This window comes from Petaurus breviceps, unplaced genomic scaffold, assembly GCF_028583685.1.
Source record: "Petaurus breviceps papuanus isolate PSGF00001 unplaced genomic scaffold, PetGlider_PUasm1.0 90702, whole genome shotgun sequence".
Classification (NCBI taxonomy): Eukaryota; Metazoa; Chordata; class Mammalia; order Diprotodontia; family Petauridae; genus Petaurus; species Petaurus breviceps.
In genome coordinates, this window is record NW_027187317.1 from 4743746 (window position 1) to 4766046 (window position 22301).

The window sequence follows — 22301 nt, forward strand, 5'->3', positions numbered from 1 at the left end:
TCCTCTTCAAGTACAAAACAACAATCCTTTTTAATCCAATGCATTCTATTCTACAAATTTAAAAATATTATTCTGGCAATAAGTTCAAAAGACTTTACCAAGCTGCCAAAGAAGTCCATGCCACAAAATTATTTTGAACCCTGGATATAGAGAATTTCCAGGGTGGAAATTGCAAATCAACAACTTCTGTACAACTTATTGTTTTAGAAAGTTGAGTTGTCTGGAGTCATTGAAAGACAGTTATATGCCCAATGTGGCAAGACTCCTGTTCAATTTAGATAATTGATCCATTTCTTTGTTTCATTATGTTATAAGGTCAGGTCACCAAACTCCTTTTAGTAGATTCACCCTATTCCCAATGCTGATATATAAAGCTTTGTATTTTTCAAGCCATCAATTCCTTTTCCAAGGAGTGGGCCATTGTGGAGTTAGTTTTCCACACTCAGCAATCAACTTAGTTGCCAGGCAGTGAGGTAACAGGTAAAGGCAGCCTAGCTGAAAGAAAAGATAGATTGGTCTGACTGTCTTAAAAGTAAATAAATCCATCATTCTTCATAAAATCAAACAAACAAAAACATTTTGGACATGAACATCACCAAATCATTGACTCAATCAAGTATACTCTTCTCGTTTCCAAAATATTTATCAAAGATGTTTTGTTTTTGTTTTCATTTTAAAGCAGAATATTGCATATTACAAATTAGTTCTAAAGAAAATCTAAAAGGCAAAATGATCTAGTAAAATGGCTTTGCTAGGTCTAACTTACTAATATAGCAGCTTTAGCTCACTTAAAATATGTCCCTTCAAAGTAAAAAAAAAAAAGAAAAATGATGGGTATTCACATGATTGACAGCCCTTCCAAATAGAAGTGTTGCTATAATTAAGCAATAATGTATGAGTGAGTGTACATTATGACAAATTGGAAGCTTGGTTGATTAGATTGAGCATATAAGCTGTCAGTATAATTATCATATTTTAATCATTTTTCTCCATTTTTTATAACAGCATTGTCTTCAGCCCCATTTGGTGCTTATTAGATTGATATTCTAAGAGGAATTGTACAACATAAAACATGTCCTTTAACAGGATGAACTTTAGATAAGACTTCAGTTATGTCTATAAACATTTATAATGATTGCTGTTGTGCGTCTACTTTCTTCTGTGTGGTGCATTTCATTTTAGTCCATGTTGAATTTTCCTTTTTAAAGAGAAAATATTTGAATCTGAGAGAATCTCCTCCTCCTCCTCCTCCTCCTCCTCTCTCTCTCTCTCTCTCTCTCTCTCTCTCTCTCTCCCCCTCTGTATATATACATATATATAATACATGCACATATTATATACACATACATGTATGTATATATTTCTTTTTTCCAAAGAGAAACTATTTTAACCTCAGAATGTCCTACCATATATATATACCATCATTTATATATATATATATACACACACATATTCACTACCCTATATACATATAAAACACATACATACACACCACACAATATACATATAGATAAATATGTATTTTGAAAATACATGTTAGGCATTCTGTATGCAGACTATATACCCTCCCCTTATATCTGTATGTGTGTATATATAGGCACACATATATATGTGGGCATGTGTGTGTATATATAATACACGTCTAGGGAGTATGTATATATGAATATGCACAAATATACATATGAGAAAATGTGGGGCCTTTTAGTGTGGACATTCCCTCTATGGATTTGGTTCATCTGCACTTAGAATACTAGAGAGCTATTTGTTAGACTGAGCAGTTGAATGACTTGCCCATGGACACATAGCTAGTCTGAGTCAGAGGAAGATTTGAATTCAGTGTACTCTTAGAATTCTCTGACATTGGTGTCTATTCTGTTCCCTCACTCTCCCCTTTCTGATCACTCTCTTCTTCCTGAATTTTTCTGACACTGTTCTCATGGATTTGCCTCCCACATGTATGACTGATGCTTCTTATTTTCAGTCTCATTTGCAGGGTCATCATTCACATCCTGCCTCCATAACAGATTTCTGGAGTACCCTTATAGTGTACTCCCGAAATCTTTCACAGTTCATGACTATTCTATCTTTATTGGTGATCTCATCAGGCTAATGGGTCCATAGGAGCAAGGGACCAAAGATTTAGTTTGAGGTTAGCTAGTTTAACCTTTTTCTACTAATGATGAAACCAAGGCCTAAAGAGGTTAAGTCACTTGTTGAAGGTCACACAGACTGTAAATGGCTGAGTTGTAATTTGAACTTGGTTTCTGACTCAAAGTTCAGCAATCATTTTGTGACAGTATGTCTCCTCTTTTGGTTCAACTTTTATTTTTATGCAGATGAGTTCCATATAATAAGTATCCCTTATCTCTTTCCTCTTCCCCTCTCCCAACTTTCCTAAATCTGCTAAAGACATCATCATTCTACAAGTCACTCCACAACTGCGATTTTCAACTTTGACTCCCTCCTTTCATATTGAACTAGTTGCCAACATCCATTGATTCTTTGTCTGTAACATCTCTCCTACTTGCCTCATTTACTACATTCATACCATATATACCCTAATTTAGGTCACCACCTCTCACATAAACTGTTATAATAACCTTCAAATAGGTCTCTCTATATTTATCCTCTCCCTTCTATAATCCATTCTTCACATAACTGCCCAACTTATGTTTTTTAAGCATAGGTCTGACCATATCACTTGTCTGTTAAATAAACACTACTGGCTTGAACAAAACCCCACATGAGCAGTTCATATTTGTGGAAACCTAGTATGGCCTGATGGCTGGGGTAGGAATGTAGCACATCTTTCTTCTCTAAATCATAACTTTATCGAGGCAATTTCAGGAGTCCTCTTGAACAGTGCTAACAAAAGCCAAGTATTTATTATGTATAGGACACAACACAGTCTCAGACAATAGTTTATGTATTTGCGCTTTGCCTGCCTGAGTTACAAGAGGTCATACTGGTATGAAATATAATGGAAATGGGTAGAAGTCATTCAGTAAATAAACATTAAGTTAATTCTTACTATGGGACACATATGCTAAATGCTAATAATATAAATCAAAGTAAAAAGAGCCTTTGTCCTCAAGAAGTTTATAGTCTAAATGGAGAGACAACGTAAATAATTAGATTCATATAAGATATATACCAAATAATTTCATAGGGAATGGCACTAAGCTGAGGCTTGAAGGAAGCTAGGGAAACTTGGGTGCAGATGTGATGGGTCAAAGCATTCCAGTTATTAGGGACATTCAGTGCAAAGGAATGGAGCAATGGTTTACAAAACAGCAATTTGCCAGTGTAACTGGGTGGCAATAGGGTGAGAAAAAAAATATTGAAAGATAAGAAAGGGTCATCTTATAAAGGGCTTTAAATGCCAAACAGGAGTTTAATTTTGACCTCTGAGTTCATATTTTTCTATTTCCACTAGTTAGGAGGGGATATATACAAAAAGAAACATTGGGAAAATCATCTCCCTTCCTTAGCGGTTACCTTCTTGTGGTCAAAGGAGAAAGCTGAAACTCTCCAGGTATGTTCCTATTTGAAAGCATCATGGCCTACATGAAATGTTTCCATCTATTAATTGACTATGTTATGTCAATAGTGCAAAAGAAATGTGAGATGCACAAATTTAGAGACATTTCCACTCCAAATGTTCATATGGGCTACTTGTATTTGACCTTTGCTAAAATCTTCTGAGCTGATATTGGTTTGATTAGCTGCAAACACAAACACTGTACCTTAACCCCAACATAGTGATGTTATTTCAATCCTTTCCAAGCATGAAGCACCACCATGTTGTGAAGGAAAGAATTGTAAGAAAGTCAAGAAACCAATTCTAATTAATGAATTGAACTGGATAGAAGAAAATAACTTAGTAACTCCCCAGCTAAACTTCATCATGGGCTAATCATGGTAACTTCAAATAACTACCTCTATGGTGAAACAAAGTCTAAAGTTGAAGCCAAGATATAAGAAATATTAAGAAGATCCTAAGACCTGTGTTCAGAAGTTGAATAGCAGTTAAAAATACTTCTTTAAGTAATCATTTATTGATATACAGATTTAAATGACCTTCTATATCACTGGGATGGGAAAGGGTAGGACAGAGGTACAGGATGAAGAAAGTAAATATGGCCAACAAAAATACCACACTCTAAGAAATTTTGACATTTGACAGTTTTATTCTTTTAATCACTGATTTGAGGCTATTTTTAAAATACAGAGGCAATCTAGCATGAGTTTCATCTGAAAAAAACAAAAACAATGCAATTGGACTAAGAGAAGAAGTCTAAACCCAATGGGAAGTTTCTCTTCTTTCCTCCTACTTTCCCAGAAAAGGCTGAGTAGGTTCAGAGCCTATGAGACAGATGGGCTCTTTGTACAGGGTTTTATTTTTAAACTTGAAGGCACCTTGGCACTGCATCTGCTGCTAGCCTTATTGGTCATTGAGGTCACTTGGTGTACACACATACCACCTTCCAGGACCTTAGATAAAGAAAGGTTCTATTTTTTTCTTTAAGTACATTAAACTCAGTAGAAGTTATAAGAAATAACTGTATATTGTCCTGAGACCTGTTCCACAAACAATACTTTTATGTGGAATAATTAAATGATTAAAGTTTTGCCATTGGTAGAGTACTGGAAAATCAATATTATCATGAAGAAGTGAGGGAAAGTTTCAAAAGTAGAATGCAATTACTTCTCACGCTGCAATGTTTCTAACTTGGGTTAATAGTAAATGGGTGTGGTGCGGCCAGGTGGCTCAGCGAGTAAGAGCACTGGCTCCAGTGTCGGGATGACCTGGATCAAATCCGGGCTCAGATACTCAGCACCACACCCAGAAATAACTGGCCGTGTAACCTTGAGCAAGTTACTTAACCCCGATTGCTTTAAAAAAAAATAGTAAATGGGTGAATTCTCACACTGAGGTTATAAAAATCTCTGCTCAAAAAACTTTAGGTTTTGTCTATTGCCAACTCAAAAGAATTTAAATTTCTTTGCCTGGCATTTGAAGTTCTCCATAATTTGGCACCATCTAACCTTCCTAGCCTTAGATTGTACTATGTATTTTTCCTGTAGTCAAACCGGACTTTCCGCTATACCCAAAGCATGTCCTGTGCTTTCTTGCCTTCATGAGCATTATGTCTTCTCTGCCTAGAATATTCCTCTCTCTCCTTCTTCTGAAAACAACTAATCACTCAGTCAAAGGGTATTTATTAAACACTACTATGTGCCAGATGAGAGGAGATAAGACAAAAATGAGAAAGCTCCTGTCTTCAAGTACTTTACGTTCTGCATGGGATGTACCATTTCACAGAAAAATAAATATAGGATACATACAAAATAAGTACAAAGTATACTAATAATAGAATGAATTAGAGCATCTCAATCAGAGGGTGACACTTGAACTGAACCTAGACAGTAGAGACCTAGACAGTTCCAACAGCTAGAAGTGATAAGGGAGAGGATTTTAGGAAGGGAAGAGGATACCTATCCAAAGGTACAGAGGTGGGAGATGGAACAACGTGCATGGGGAACAAGAAGGCTGAAACGTTGTGTATATAAGAGGCAATAATGGACAATCACCTTAGCAAGGCAGGCTGGCACCAGATTGTGAAGTATCTAAAATGTGAAACAAAAGAATTTGTATATTATCCTACATGCAATTAAAGCTTTGTGACTGAGAGAGATATGTATGCTTTAAGAATATCAATTTGGTAGCTGTGTGGAGGACAGATTGGGGAGAGAAGAAACCATATGCAAGGAAGAACAATTATGAGGCTATTGTAATAGCCCAGGAGAGAAATGATAAGGGTTGGAAATAGGGTTCTTGTGATGTAAGTAGAGGGAAAGGGACAGATGTGAGAGATATTGAGGAAGAAAAATCACTGAGCCCTGTGGCAATTGATTTCAAAAGGGCGGTAGAAAGGAAATGAATGAAAATATCTGAATACACATGCACTCTGGAAAATAGTTTTTGATAACAAATGTATATATATTCTCCCCCCGCCCCACACACACACTTCTCTCCCTCTCCCTCTGTCTCATAGGCTCTGTACCTACTCAGCCTGTTCTGGGGAAGTGAGAAGATATAACAAATCTTGAGAAGATCCTAAGATCTGTGTTCAGAAGTTTAATAACAGTTGGAAAATATAATGCAAGGTTGATCAAATGTGATAAAGAGGAAAACGGAATATAAAGGTTGAGGGGAAGTGGGAGAAGTCCTAGGTTTTGAACCTGAGTTCCTGTCCATTGTTTAAAACCCAAATCAGATATCACTTCCTTCATAGTTCTTTCTCTTTTTGGATATCACTTAATTTTGTATTAATTTTATCTTTATGCATTATATCTAGTCCTATTAACTCCATTAGAGTAAGAAGTCTGCCTTATATAAACCTCTGTAATGACGTTGAAGAGGGATTTCTTATATGTCTACTGCATAGGGAGATTGTATTTAAAGGATCTTAAAACTTATAAGAATAACAAAAAAGGGAGTATTGCTCAAATCAATGCAATGAAAAAGCAATGCTTCCAGAGGTTGAAGCCACCTGCCCACCTGTCAGAGTGGTTATGGATTTACAATGCAGAATAAGACATATATTTTTGGGCATAGCCAACCTGGGAATTTTTTTTGCTTAACTTTGCATATTTGTTATAACGGTTTTCTTTTTTCTATTTGTTGTTCAATTGGGGTGAGTGGAAGGAGGAAGTAAATTCTTATTAAATGAAGAAAAAAGAAATAAAGAAAATATCCTTCAAAGATTGTGGACTGTTACAATGGATTAAATAAGTTAGAAAATAAAATAAAAAAAACAGGTAAATTCAATCTACTAATTTTTTGAAAAGCAAAACTGCTATATTTATCACTTAATGAATTTTAATGGAAATCTGAAGCTGATTATCCCTTTTTTTCCTTTATGTCTCTATATGCTTCACTAATCATTTACTCCAGAGATGATGATACCAGTTTTGTAGCGATCAAAGCTGAAGTGTTTGGAGAATATAGTTGAAGTAAGGTTATATCTTTTAACATTTTATAAATATTCAACAAATGAACTTTCTAGACACCTCTTCTATCTTTTCTTTGACTCTCCTCCCACCTCCCCTCAGCATTTTAATTCTGTTTTCCTCTTTATCACATTTGATCTACTTTACATTGTAGTTATTTATGGATTCATCTCACTTTCCTCCTACCCCCATGTGCTTATAAGCTCTCTGAGGGCAGAGACTAAGTTTTATTACCTTCTGAATCAGATATATTGCCTAGTACAATGCCTTTACTATACCTGGCATTCATTACACAGTTTTTGAACATGTTCCATTAGCTTGCTGAAAATTCATAAATTCTTTCTACATTTTGAAAACAAGTTGTCAGTTCAGGATCACATAAATTCTCTCTGCAGATGTGAGTCTCAGTGGCACCTTGCATTCTACATTCCATATAAATATACTTCATTATTTTTATTGACAATTTTTACTTTGAAGCAGCAGAAAAACCTAAACATGAAATCACAAGCAACCCACAAAGTATAGTCCTTCAATGTAGATAAGAAAAACAGCATTCAATAGTGAACATGACCAATAGTCCATGTAGCCTTACATTATATATGTTTTTGTTTTTTGTTACATGTTAAAGTTAAGGAAGGGTGTGTTCTTTAATTGTGATAAATTGGCACCAACATTTTCTGTGGTATTTAACCTGAGAGTTTTGGTAGCTATTGTGTAAATTCGTTGGGTGTTGGGTTTTTTTTGGCTCTGCTTTCTTCACTCTTTGTCAATTTATATGAGTCTTCCCATATTACTTCAAATTTTTTCTATTATTCAATCTTTATGGTTTAATATTCCATTACATTACTATGCCATAACTTATTCAGTCATCCTCAAATTGTTGGGTATAATTTGTTTACAACTTTTTGATATAAAAATAATGTCATGAATGTATTTGAGCAAATGCGTCTTTTTTCCTCTCATGAATTTCTTTAGTGTCATAAACCATTTAGAGGGATTACAGGGTCAAAGGGCATGAACAATTTAGCAACCTACATACTTACTAACTGCTTTCTGAAATAATTTGATTTATTCATAACTTTAACTCCACTGAAATACCACCACCACCTTTCTCTACCACAATTTTAGGAATGATATAGATCATATAATGTCCTCAGTATTTATACTATTGAACATGACTTCTTTTTCACTGTTGCATAAAAAGGATACACATACACATACACACAAATACATACATATAAATTATATATGCATGTATGCATACATACATATGTATGTAAAATGAATACACATCAGCATTATAACGGGATTCACCATTTCCCTCATTTTAGAAATGAATACTCAAATGAGGCTGATTAAGTCACATGGTTAGTAAGTCTTGGAGCTGGGTTTTAAACCTAGGCATCTTACCATCCAGGCCAGTGCTCTTTCTTTTCTCTCTCCTCTATAAGACACTTAGCTGGGCACACACTTAGGGAAGATCATTGTATTCAACTATGTTTTAGAATAGCTAGGTATTCTAAAGGTAGCTAGGTAGCCAATGGATAGCACTGGCCCTGGAATCAAGAGGATGTGAGTTCAAATCTGACCTCAGACACTTACTAGCTGTGTGACCCTGGGCAAATCACTTAACCCTGATTGCCTCCAAAAGAACAAAGGAGAAAAAGAATGCTTTAGTATTCTTTTTCTTCTACAGATTTTATGGTACTACATGAATAACTTTGTATAACTTCTTAGAAGTAAAGATTTTAACATTACTATCATGAAAATTAGGAAGAATGGAATCAGTAGGAAATGAAAGGAAGTTGCATAGGAAGAGGGAAATATACTTCAAATAAAAGGAGATCCATGGAAGGTAAGGAATTGTAGTTTCACATAGTAATAAGCAAAATATACAGTCATTTTCTGTCTGTACACCAGTTAATTTAGAGTTAATGAAGCCAAAAACATAGCTTCAGTTCCTATCTGTTGACTTTGTTATTTCACAGATGCTAAAAGCGTTCCTGGAACCAATCAAGCACTTCACAAATAAGCATCATTGGTCTAAGGAGAGCAGGTGAAGTAGCATGGGTAATTCCGGCCCCATCCATCACCTTATTAAACCAGAAGAGCCTCTGTTAAAGCCAAATGAACCATCCTAGAGGATAACATAAGTCTGTCTAATAATTGGTAAACCCACTGGAAAAGTCAGTCTGAATGGTTGGTTGGTATCACATAGGACACATTAGTTAGTCAACTAAATTGTTGACTCTTCATCTAGGTCTTTGTTTCATTGTAGAGAGTGGTGAGTGAAGAAACTCCTTCTACCAAACCAAAGTGATAATTTTTGTGCAACTCAAAATCTTAGAGAGCTCTCTGGGACACTGAGAAGTTGAACAGCTATATTTCTGCCATGTTGTTTCTCCCTTAAAATAGAAATATATAAGGAGAGATACTGCCTCACTTAATAGTGAACTCTCAATCTTAACAGGAAGCAGAAAGTCATTGATTATAAACCTTTATCCCAGGACATTTATTAGGAAGCATAAAAGCAATCTTTGCAGCTTTCATGAAGCCACAGTGGATAACATTGAAGAGACTGGTCATGGGGTGGTTCCATTTCTTGTTGAATCTTCCTTAATAACATTTTTCTATATTTGAATAACATATATGCCATGTTCATCAGATTGTAGGGGAAACTAAGTAGCACAATAGAGTGCCAGGCCTGAAATCAGGAAGACTCATCTTCCTGAGTTCAAATCTGGCCTCAGATACTTACCAGTTGTGTGACTCTGGGCAAGTCATTTAACCTTGTTTGCCTCAGTTTCCTCATCTATAAAATGAGAAGTAAATGGCAAACCACTCCATTATTTTACCAAGAAAACCCCAAATGGGGTCATGGAAAATCAGAATCAAATGAAAAATGACTGAAACAACAATGAAAACAAAAATCTACTGGATTTCTTACTGTATAATTTCCTACGGTTCTCAGTTTAGTGATTGAGAGATCAACAAAATATCATTGACAATAACAAAGGTGAAGCATTCAGAGAATTACATAGCTTTCAGTTTCACTTTGCCTATAAAGAACTGATCCAAGAGTATTACTGAAAATAGTCTCACAACTTCACAGTAAACCTAAAGTCGTTCACCATTCATAAACTAAATGCTAAGCAATTCAATCCCATAGTTCTAACTGTACAGCCTAAATTCTTAAGCAATGAAGGGAACAACATAATTAATAGGCAAAGACCTTAAAAGTATGCTTACAGAAAATCATGAGAAAGCTAGGTGTTGCAATGGAAAAAACGCTGGACCTGGTATCAGGAGAACTGAGTTCAAGTGTTGCTTTGAATATTTATTAATCTACTGTGACTACATATATACAGAGAAGATAAAAGGTAATCTCAGTGAAGGAGGCACTAGTATCTGGGGAGACCAGGAAAGGCTTTCCATAGAAGGTAAGATTTGAGTAGAGTCTTGAAGAAAGTCAGGGAAATTTAAGAAGGTGGAAGAGAGACAAAGCATTTCCAGTATGGGGGACAGCAAGTGAAAAAGCATGGAGAGTCACGTTCAAGGAATGTCAAGTAGGTCCACATAGCTGGATTGTGATAGAGAGGGGAGTAAAGTACAAGACCGGAAAGGAAGAAAGAAAATAAGTATTAAGTGTCAGCTAGGAATTATAGGCTCACTACAGTGTATTGAGCTTTACATATCTTTCGTGATCCTCACAACAACCTTGGGAGATAGATGCTATTTTATCCTCATTTTACAGTTGAGGGGCTGGAGGCAGAGAGAGGTTGTGATTTGCATACAGCTCATGTCTGAGGTCATATCTGAACTTGGGTCTTGACTCCAGACTCAGCAATATATCCCCTGCACCACCTAGATGCCTCATGTCCTTTTGTTAATCCCTTTTGTTTTGTTTTTGCATCACATTCCTCTCTTATCCAGCACCTTTCCCTTGTAATAAAGATTTAAAAAAGGAAAAGTCTACATATTATGAAGACCCAGGATCAAGTCATACCTTTGACACATACTGCTGTATGACTGTGGGCAAGTCCCCTCATGCTTTAGTGGTCCAGGTAATTATCTAAAAACTGTCAATTGCCAGTCTTTTTTTGGGGAAAATCTTTCCTCACCAGGAATTTATAATGAAAACATAGGTTTTGAAAAAAGAAAAAAATGTTCAATCAATTCACCATAACTAATCTATTTACCTACCATGTCTGACAGGATACACAACACACTAGTATTATTCTCACTCAACATGTCAAAGCTTTCCTTTCTTAGTTAATTTTCTTTTGTAATTATATTTGAAAAGCCAACACTGGTGATATAGAAAAATCTTCAAATCTCTACTGAAATATTTCAATACTGAAACTGACAGTTTCCAGATCTTCTGAAGTGACAGATCAAAGCAAAAAATGACATTGCCAGTACTATTTAGAATATAGAGTAAAGGACCTTTGAGAGGAAAAGCCTGCTTAGACCTCATATTCTACTGGATTTGTGACACTAACTTTCCTGCCCGTAGAAAACCAAATGACAAGGCATCTCCCCCTTACCCCTTATCTACTTAAAAGGTGTCCTCTGCATGCCTTCTAAGAGAATTTAGGTTTTTCCAGAATTTGGGGACAGATTCTCTTTTCCAAGCAGTTTCCTATGTCCTCCTACAACATTATTCCACAGATTTGCTATTGAAATGAAATACTGCAGTGACCTTTTTAATTCCCCTGACTTTTTACAATCTTGGAAATTTAGCACAACAGCAGGAGTTTAATCATATTCACTGATGTAAAAGACAAAATAAGGCACCTTTAAATTCAGATAGAGATATGACCTCCAAGGTGTCAGAACCTTCAGAGACTCATTGGATGTCCCCAAGGACAGCTCAAGATGTGTTACATGTGTTTCCTATGCTGAATCACTATATCTCATAACAAATCTATTGAATTTTTATATGGCCCCTTTCTTAATAGTCTTCTAGGATCTGAACTAGAGGTAGAGAAAAGGGACCCAAGTTATTTTTTTGTCTTTATGATTGTTTCCAATATTCACTTTTTCTATTAGAGGAATTCTAGTCCTGACTTAATCCAGAATAATATTTGCTAAGAGGTTTCAAGGCATTTGATTGGATTATGATAACCTTTTAGCCTGAAGTTGCTTATGTATCTTCTTTTTTTTTTCTTCTTGAGGCTGTATCTATCTATATGAGGTCACAGCACCAAACTAAAGAGTCATAAAACTGTAGACAATCCACTTGTTCTTTTGACTGCAAAAAACAACAGGTTTGACTGAATTTTTATTTAATCCAGTGGTTAGTTTAAGGCCATCTTGACCACCTTAATCTGTAAGTTTAGCAGCTTAAAAAGTTTCAGTCAAATACTGCCACATTTGTTTTTTTCTTTTTAAAGTTTCATTGGCTGTGTCATTTCAGTTGATGGATGAGATGAACTAAAGAAAAGGAAAAAGAAAAAATTGTTCTTCACATTGCCCAGAGTGACAGAGCAGATCAGCTCTCTTAAATCCTCTGTCCATACAACAGCTGTGATCGGGGTGATTGATGAAGAATCCAATCAGCTCTGAGCTGCTTTTAGTGTCAAACTCATATGGAGAGGCGGTACATTCTACAAACACTTTTGACAGGTCAAAAGCTAACTGTTCTCTATGTCTACATGTGTGTTTCACACCCTTAGATGAACGTGGGTATACATCATTTTACAAGTGTTCTGGGGATTTGGAGCTTGAAAATGTCATTAGTAAAGCTGCTTATGAAAAGTAAATGACTGTGTATAATTTTTCATAAATTATATTCCCCAAATTTCTGTTCTAATAATGCTTAAGTCTTTCCCTGGAAGGGTTTATATCCAGTTATGCTAATGATGCTAAACCAGTTTGTACAGTGTTAAGAATAGCCTAAATAGTATTTGAGTCAGGAACACCTCCCCCGAAATCTATATTGTTCTTCTTAGAGTACAAATGTCAATATTATCCCCCCATCCTTTATTTTCAGTCTCACAACCTGTGATCCCTATATTACTAGTAGAAGAGAATATATGTCTCTTGACAGAAAGGTGATTGACTAGATGTGCAGAATGAACCATACATTTTCACAAGTGACCATTTATTTTGCTTGACTAGATATATTTGTTACAGGGGAGGGCTTCCATTTAAGGGGAATGAAGTGATGAGTCAGTGGGAATGATATGCAAAAGAAAAAAGCATCAATAAAATATTTTAAAATGCACAGAACGAAACATATACCTACTAAATATTTCATCAAAAACTATGTAATACTTCATAGTTTTTTATGTGATCATCTTTCCTCTTTGTATATTGGAAAATTTGTATTTATTGAAGGTTAAGTTTCTGATAAAGAAATTTAAAAATAAAAAGAGGACCTGCACTTCTCTACCACCTTGAATACTTCAGGGATGAAGGATGTCATCATGGTGTGTTCTTTCATTGCTTCATCACAACTCCTTCTATACCTTAGTACATGGTTCCACAAAAAAAATTCTTCACACCAAAGCCAATTTTCTAGTGATATCTCTCTGCAAAAGAGTGTAGCTAGGCTTGTCTTAGAGATGCCAGAAGACATAATTCACTCCCATCTCCTCCTTGAAGCCTTTCCATGTCAGAAAGAAATGTTTATGCTCTATTCACGTAATTATCAAGAGCCCATAGTCACCTCTCAACAAGTAAGACTTTAATGAAACATACTGCCAATACACTTAGGGTTTTTTTTGGGGGGGGTGCTGGTAGAGGACAGCAGGTGAGAGCTGAACCAGTGATTCACTTCCTCTTCCAATGCAGCAAAGCAACTGCTCCTCAACTTACCATTGTAGAGAGTTCTTGGGACACCAACAAGTTAGTTTACTTGCTTAGAGTCACATGGCCAGTATATCAGAAGTAGTATTTGAACTTATGACTTCCTGACTCCAACATCAACTGTCTATCCACTACTTCGTGATGCCTCTTATGTTTAGAGTTATTTCCCATCCCCAAAATATTTCCATAAAACCACTAATAGAAACAAATGTCTTTGCCTGGTTCTTAGTAAGATCCAGGTGTAATTTAAATGCCCTTTGCCTAGCATTTTTTCTTAGTCAATATTGTCTTTCCTGTTTAGTTCAGTGGATTAAATATTAGTCAGATCAAAATAAATCAACGATAATATCATTGATCCATGAAGTATTAAAAAAGTGGTGGTAGGAGGTTAGGGGGTATAGTGGATAGAGTGCAGGAACTGGAGTCAAAGAAGAACACAGTTAAAATCCAGCCTCTGATGCTTTCTAGCTGTGTGATCTTGGGCAAATTACATAACCTCTGTTTGCCTCAGTTCACTCTGCTATAAAATGGGGATAATAATAATACCTTCTTCCCAGGGTTGTTGTTAGAATCAAATGAGATGATATTTATAGAGAGTTTAGCACAGTTCCCAGCCCATAGTATTCACTATATAAATACTAGCTGTTATTATAAGCAGCTGTAATAGTATGGTAACATATTTAGTGAATTTATAGTCATTCTTGATCTAGGCTAAATGCTTAAATTGATCTGGATTTTTCACATGAGATTCTTGGCCAATTTTAGACAAGCAAAAGACCATCTGTTCCCACTGGAAAAAACAAACAAAATAAAACCCTCACCAAAATTAATGACGAGGCTGACACTTTTTTAAAAAGGCAACACCAAGGAAATAATGCCTCTATTAAATATTAAATAGCAAAATATGACAGGAACAAACATATTGATATTTTCAAATATCTGTATAAATGACATCATAAAAGACAGAAAAAGCTGGAAGACTTGTGGATGATAATTGAAGCATCACTGTTTTAATCACAATCTACCACTTAGGGATTTGGCACCAATTTAGAACCATTTCAGTAGTTGTTCCTTATTTCTTCATTGTTCTTTCAGTCCAACGTATTTTACTTATAACTCATGGTAATTATTTTGTGTGCTTGAGAAATTAGTGACTGATTATTATAGGAATCCAATTCATTCCACATCCTTCCTTTCAAAAATTTACAATTAAAAAATATTTTAGCTTAAGGGTTATCTTATCTATGCTTAGCATGCTTATCTATTTTCACAAAGTTATTTCTTTAAATCTAGGACAGCTGTTTACCATAAATTTTTTTTTCTCTGATTCTTCTCATTGAGCCAAGAATTTGCTACCTGTGGTGTCATTTTCTTTGTTTGTTTGGCTTTTTTTTTTTTTTTTTTTTTTGCTACTACTTCCTTTCCTCCAAATCATCTACATTTCTGACTGGAGAAAGCTATTGTTGCCACGTGAAGCCACTGACCAGTGGCATAAAGAGAGCTGAGGATAATCAATCACACAATTTCAAAGGAAGCCCAAATGAAATCTTCCCAGGAAGTATAGCACCTGCTGCTCCCTCCCCAGTTCAGACACTACTCTAGATTATTACCATGCACTACCTGCCCTTTATAATTTTCATATTCTTGCACAATGGATGAAATATTTTACTCACTTCAGAAAAAACGTTTCTGGATACTTATTTGTGTGGCTTCACACAACCCTAACTCCCCACAGGGAGAGGATTCAACCCTTGTGATTGAAATAAATCAAAGGGGATTGTCACTTTAATTATTTTATAGACTCATAGATGTAAAGTTGGAAGGAACTTGGGAGGCCAACCCTCTAATTTTACAGATGATGAAAGGAAAACCCAAGGAACTGAAGTAATTTATCCAAATTCACATAGGTACAAAGTTTCTAAACTAGAGTTTGAATCAAAGTCCTCTGATTTCAGAGCAGTTCTCTTTCCATTCTCCATAACTCAGAATTTGATTTACTGAGAATGGGTGGGGAACACCAGAGTTAATAGGGAGAGGATCTAGGTGATTGGGTAATGCATACGTGAACCCTCAACATTTGGATCCTAGAGGGGAGGAGAAATAGGAAACAAATATAGGAGGAATAGAATGAGATCTGAGATCTGAGACCTTAGAAAGTACTACCTGGAGATAGAAGTCTTAGTGGAGTTAATAAACAAGTAGAGGATAAAGACCTGAGAAAGAACAGGAAAATTGAGTGCACTATGCTGAGATTTGGGACCCAGATCAGGGAGGGAGGGAAGGGGAGAAGGAAAGGAAGAGAGAGAGGAGGAGGAAGAGGAAGAAGAAGAGAGAAAGACAGAGAGAGAGGTGGTGGTGGGGTGAGACAGAGAGGGGGAAAGATGGGGGGTAAGGGGGGAGAGAGACAGAGACAGAGATAGAAAGACAGAGAGATGGATAGGACCATCTGGGGATTGTTTAGATTTGCCTGAATAGGAAGAGATAATTAGAAAGTTTCCTTTAGACTGAGACTATGGCTCTGGATGGATTGGCTAGATAAAAGGAGTTGGTGTGGGGCAGCATTGCATATTAAGAAGACATACATATGCCAGTCTGACTATAAGTGCTTATTATGTGCTAGGGACTGTGTTAAGCACAGGTATGAAAGAAGGTAAAAGATAGTTTTTTGTGAGAAACATCATAAATATGACAAAAAGAAATACTATAGTAATGATGGGAGACTTCAATTATCTGGATATAGACTTGACTTCTATCCCTCTCTGCCAGAAGCAGAGCAGCTAATAATCTTTTAACTTTCCTTCATGACCATTTCATCCTTTAAAATGTGAATTCTCCAAAGGAATGTTATATTTTATATCTGATAACAAGGAAGTGATTGCAAAGCATAAGCAATAGAAACCCTTTGGCAGGGGGAGTGACCAAGCCATTCTAGAATTTCTGATAGAAAGAAGAAACCTGGGAATAATCTGACATTTACTGTAGATCTGGAAAGGCAAATTTCAAAAGGTTCAGAAGATAGATAGGTAAGTTCCCATAAACTAAATTGTTTCAGGGGAAATCAGCTCATGCTCAAAAATAAAATTCTGCTGACACAAAAGTAGACAATTCCAATGAGAAGGAAAAGTGGGCTTCTCCTGATAAGACCAATGGGTATTCACCAACTTAGAGTGTAAAAAGAAATGTACAGAGGAAAGAAGCAAGGACAAGTAACAGAAAGTGTATATAAAGCGTAACACAATTCATTAACATGCAAAGTTGGCAAGTGAAGCTAAAGACAACAAAACATTTTATTATTTTAATTGCTACATTAGGAGGAAGAGAAGGATCAAAGGAAGGGTGGGACCACTGCTTTTGGTGGATAGCATAGTGATAATTGATGACAGAACTACTCTGTTGACAGCTGCTTAGTTCTTTTGCTTCTGTGTTTCTGTGATAGGAGAATGGCCATTATGCTATACATGCAGAACAAAATAAAGAATAAGGAGTTGATACCCCAGACAAGCAAGCAGATACCAAGAGAGCTCTTAGCTGGATTTGAGGAATTCATTCAGATCTCCAACAATATCCTCCCGTCCTCAAAGAACTGGCATAGATGTGACTCCTGATCCAGTCAGTAACATCTGAAAGAGTGGAAGATTGGAGAGGTGTCACAAGATTGCTGTTATCATTGTTCAGTCATTTCAGTCATGTCCAACTCTCCATGACCTCATTTGGGATTTTCTTGACGGAGATACTGGAGTGGTTTGCCATTTCCTACTCCAGACAATTTTACAGATGAGGAAACTGACGAAAAACAGAGTTAAGTGACTTGCTCAGGGTCATACAGCTAAAGAGTGTCTGAAGCCGGATTTGAACTTATGAAGATGAGTCTTTATGATTCCAAGCCCAGCGCTCTATCCACTGAGCCTACTACAAGATTAGAGAAGAGCAAATGTCCCATTTTTTAAAAAGAAGGAATAGGACACAATCAATAGGCCATTGAACTTCCCTTTAATTCTTGAGAAAATTCTAGGGCATATCATCTAAAGAGATGGTTGTTGAGTACCTAGAAAGGAAAGCAGTGACAGAATAGGCAGTTAAGAACAATTAATAAACGACTGATTGACTGCCAAAAAAGTCAGCCAGCATGGCTTTATCCAGAAGAGGTCATGCCAGACTTTTCCCTTTTTGACAAGATCACTAAACTAGTAAATGAGGGAAATTTTGTGACTGTTGTTTACCTAAACTTAAACATAGCTTTGACTAAATGTCTCATACTATTTTCATCGAGAAGATGACAGGAGATATAGATTAAACACTAACGCAATCAAATGGATTTAGAAAACTGTTCGGCTGGCCACATGCAAAAAGTAGTTACTAATGATGCAGTATCACTGTGGCAGGAGGTTTCTAGTGGAGTACCACAGGGATCTGTACTTTGCTTTGTGTTGTTAAAATGTTTATCAGTACCTTGGACGAAGGCATAGAAGATAATATATTAGTCAAATTTGTAGATGACAAGTTGGGAGAGATAGTTGATAAACTGGATGGCAGAAAAAGGATCCTGTCAACTTAGAGCACTGAGTTGAATCTAATAAATTGAAATTCATTAGAAACAAATATAAAGTGTTGCATTTGTATTAAAAAAATCAATTTCAGAAGAATACAATGGGAGAAGCATGGTTTTCCAGCAGTTCTGAAAGGTATCTACGGTTTTTAGAAGACTGCAAGCTCAATAAAAGTCAGAGGTGTGATAAGACAGTCAAAAAGCTAAAGTGATCTTGAACTAGATCAAGGTACAAAGCTTCCAGGAATAAGGAGGTAAGCACTATTTTACTCTGTCCTTATGAGGCATCATCTAGACTATGTCCAATTCTGGGGACCATGGCTTAAGGACATTGATAACTCACAGAATGTCCAGAAGAAGCAGGCAATCAGGATGGTGATCCCTCACTCATGGGGAGCAGTAGAAAGAACTGGGAATACTTAACCTGGAGATTAAAAAGAATTGGGGTTAGCAGATGAGATGAGATCTATGTTCAAGAGGTTGAAGGGCTGTCATTTGAAACAGGGGCTAGAATTTGTTCAGTTTAGTCCCAGTGAATAGAAGCAGGAACAATGGATAGAAGGCTCAAAGAAGTAAATTCAGGCTTAATGAAAGGAAAAAAATCCTAAATATTAAAACCATCTCAAAGTGGAATGGGTTACCTCAAGAAGAAATAAGTTCCTCCTTATTGGATGTTCTCTAGCACACTGGACAACTAGTTTTCAGGGATATTATAGTGTGAATTCCTTCTATGTATAGATTAGAATTGATGGATGCATAGATAGCTTTCAATTCTCAAGTTCTGTGATTCTTTAAAATTAAACTTGTATATGACCCAATAAGATTTTAGGGCCAAGCATAGCCTGTGTCAATAGAAGGGAGAGGGAATTGGAATGATAGAATGATACACAACAATATAGAAGATAAATAACTGGATTTAGAATGAGAAGCTTGGGTTTGATGCCTTCTCTGCCTATTTAACCTTGGACACAGCCATTTATTTCTCTTGGATTTAGTTTTCTCATTTGCAACATAAGGATTTTCATTAGAACATATCTGTGATCTTTTTGAGTTTTAAATCCTTTGTTACTTATGGGGAAGCTATATCCTAAAATGTGTTAGTTTATAAGTGTATGGATGACACAGAGATGTCTTTCAGGGAATATATGTGAAAGGAAAGAAAGAAGTACTTTTAATTTATAATAAATGTAGGAATAAGGAAGGACATCTGAGAAGCTGATATTTGTAATTATCTTCCTTAATGGTCATTTGACAAAATTTGATTTACTTAGGCAAAGAACTTAGTAGTTATGGCATTACTTTGTGAGTTTAAAGTTTGATTATCAAAGATTTGATATGGACTTTGGATGATATGTATTGTTTACTCGGAGTTGTTATTCAACTGATTAATGATTTAGGCATTTAGAAAGAAAATCTTTACAAATGGATATCCAATGCAAATTCATGCAATACACTCATAATAAAATTTCCAAAAAGCATTTGACAAAAATTGCCATTGAAATTGCATGACTTTATGAAAGGATAATGAAACCAAATGAGTAAGGCCAACATATCCTCTGGGAGGCTGTCAGAGAATAATACCAACACTGAGATCTAGAATACAGTGAAATCCCAGGGAACAGTCAGTGTCAGTGGCTTATCTTGTCTATAATTACAAGCTTCAGACTTCTTTCAAACATATTTATTACTGAACATTTTCATTGATATCACCAAGGACATTGTAATATACTTATGGAAACCATGGATTTCAGCTACTTTACCAACATTCATCAACATTATGAAAAACATAATTTTAAGGTCTAATTATGCATTGATACAGTCTAAAAAGTATCCATATTTGTTGTTTTGTTTTGATTTTTAATTTCTAAGAGCTTGGAATATGTTTGTCTGCTACTGACCTACCTCTCTCCCAACCTTGACCAGTTCCATTCACACATGATCAAAACCTCCATGCCCCAGAGCTCCAGATTCCATATCCATCAAGCCTTGGAGGAGTTAATCCATTTTTCTTCAGCACTCTTATGTAGAGTCAAGATATTTCGGTTGATTTTAAAAAGAATCTTTAAATTTATAAAGACATACAGTTACATCTGTCAACCTACACAAATTTGTTACTAAAAATAAAATAATGTCGCATCTCACACTAGGAATATCAAAACAGATAACTATAATGCTCACAAATATGAACAAAACACATGGAAAGCAAAACAAAAAATACTAAAGATATTTCAAAATAGAGGTTGAAAATCTACATAATCTATAAAGGCAGTATAAGAGTAAATTCATTTTAGGATAGGAAGTTAAGTGTAGTAAATAAAGGGATGGAGATAAATCAAGTCAATAAGCACTGAAAATGATGGTACTATTGTTTTGATTAGAGGGCCCAGAGCAAGATTTGCAAAAAAGTCTATGTGGTGTAGGGAGTAAAGTAACAAGTGTGACAGTGGGTAGATGGTAGGTTGGCCTGGATAGAATGCAAAGTTGAAACACAGTCTTGAGGTCTGGGGCTAGCAAGATGTAAAAGGCTAAGTAGAAGAGTTTGCATTCACTCAGTTATCATAAAAATGTCTAGATCCTAGGTAAGAGTACCACCAATGAGAGGATTAACTTCTCCTGGGACTGGGGGAGGGGTGAATTAGATTTTGGATCTTCAGGGCAAGGAGTTCTATGTGTGGAGGGGGCTTGACTAAGATGGGAAAAAGGAGTCAGTAGCAGCAGTAAAATGGCAGAGTGATCCGAATGGATGGGGAGGAACTTTAACTAACTTATTACCCTAACACCCAGGGTTTACTGAGAATAATTGAAGACGAGGTCATTATGCCCCATGTACTGTGATTGTTCATTTCTCTGTGTAAAAGAAAATAAGTACTCAATTTGGCTTCCAATGTCAAAGGAAAACCAATTTTTGTAAAGCTGAGAAGCATCTTGAAGGGAGAAACGAAGAGAGAAAGATTATAAAAGTTAAAAGTAGGCATTGACTACGACAGTGGTAGTGGTAGTGATATAGGAAGTGTAAAAAAGTGAGAAATGTAGAAAGTGAGCCACGATAGTCATACCCTATCCCACCTCAATAGTGTTCTTGAGGGGCAGCTAAGTTGTACAGTGAATAGAGCACCCACCCTGGAGTCAGGAGGACCTGAGTTCAAATCTGGCCTGAGACACTTGACATAATTACTAGCTATGTGACCTTGAGCAAGCCACTTAACTCCAATTACCTTGCCTTCCCCCCTCCAAAAAAAAAATAGTGTTCTTGAGAGTATATGATATCTTTCCTATATTCTACTGCCAAGAGGTATCAGTAGTTTTTTTTAAGAACAAAGGCTCCAGTGCCATTGACGGAGTATGTACCCAATTTGTCCTAACCTCCTCTCTCTCTCTCTCTCTCTCTCTCCACACACACACACACACACACACACACACACATATGTATATGTATGCATGTGTATGTGTATACATAAATGTATATCTACACATACACATACACACACATTGGAAATGGCAGAATAAAAGGAAAAAAGCATCTGAGTTCAAAATCCAGATTTTTTCCTTTACCAACTTTATTGCCTTGGGCAATTTATTCTACCTTTCAGGACCTCAGTTTCTTCAAGTATAAAAAGGAAGGGACGATCTAGATCAGGAGTCCTTAACATTTTTTGTGTTGTAGACTCTTTAGGCATTCTGACGAAGTCTATGGATCACTTCTCAGAATATTGTTTTTAAATGCATAAAATAAAAATACACAGGATTACAAAGGAAACCAATTATAATGAAAATAAAAATACAGGTTAAGAATTTTTATTGTAGATGATCTTCTAGGATCCCTTTCAACTCCTATGATCTAGGATTATGCTAAACTCTCCCTAAAGTGTTAAGTTAAATTCAACTAAATTCTACTTTGTTTAAGAAGGCAGACATTGGTTGGGTC

At 36.0% G+C, this 22301-nt stretch overlaps 1 protein-coding gene across 1 annotated transcript in view; it reads right to left on the bottom strand.

Moving 5' to 3' along the window:
* RRP15 (ribosomal RNA processing 15 homolog) overlaps positions 1–21201 on the bottom strand; it is a 206054-nt gene extending 184853 nt beyond the window's left edge. The window contains exon 1 of the mRNA XM_069066019.1: positions 21197–21201. The gene's annotated coding sequence lies outside the window, so the exon portion shown is untranslated. The remainder of the gene's footprint in view (positions 1–21196) is intronic.
* Between the last annotated feature and the right edge of the window lie 1100 nt (positions 21202–22301).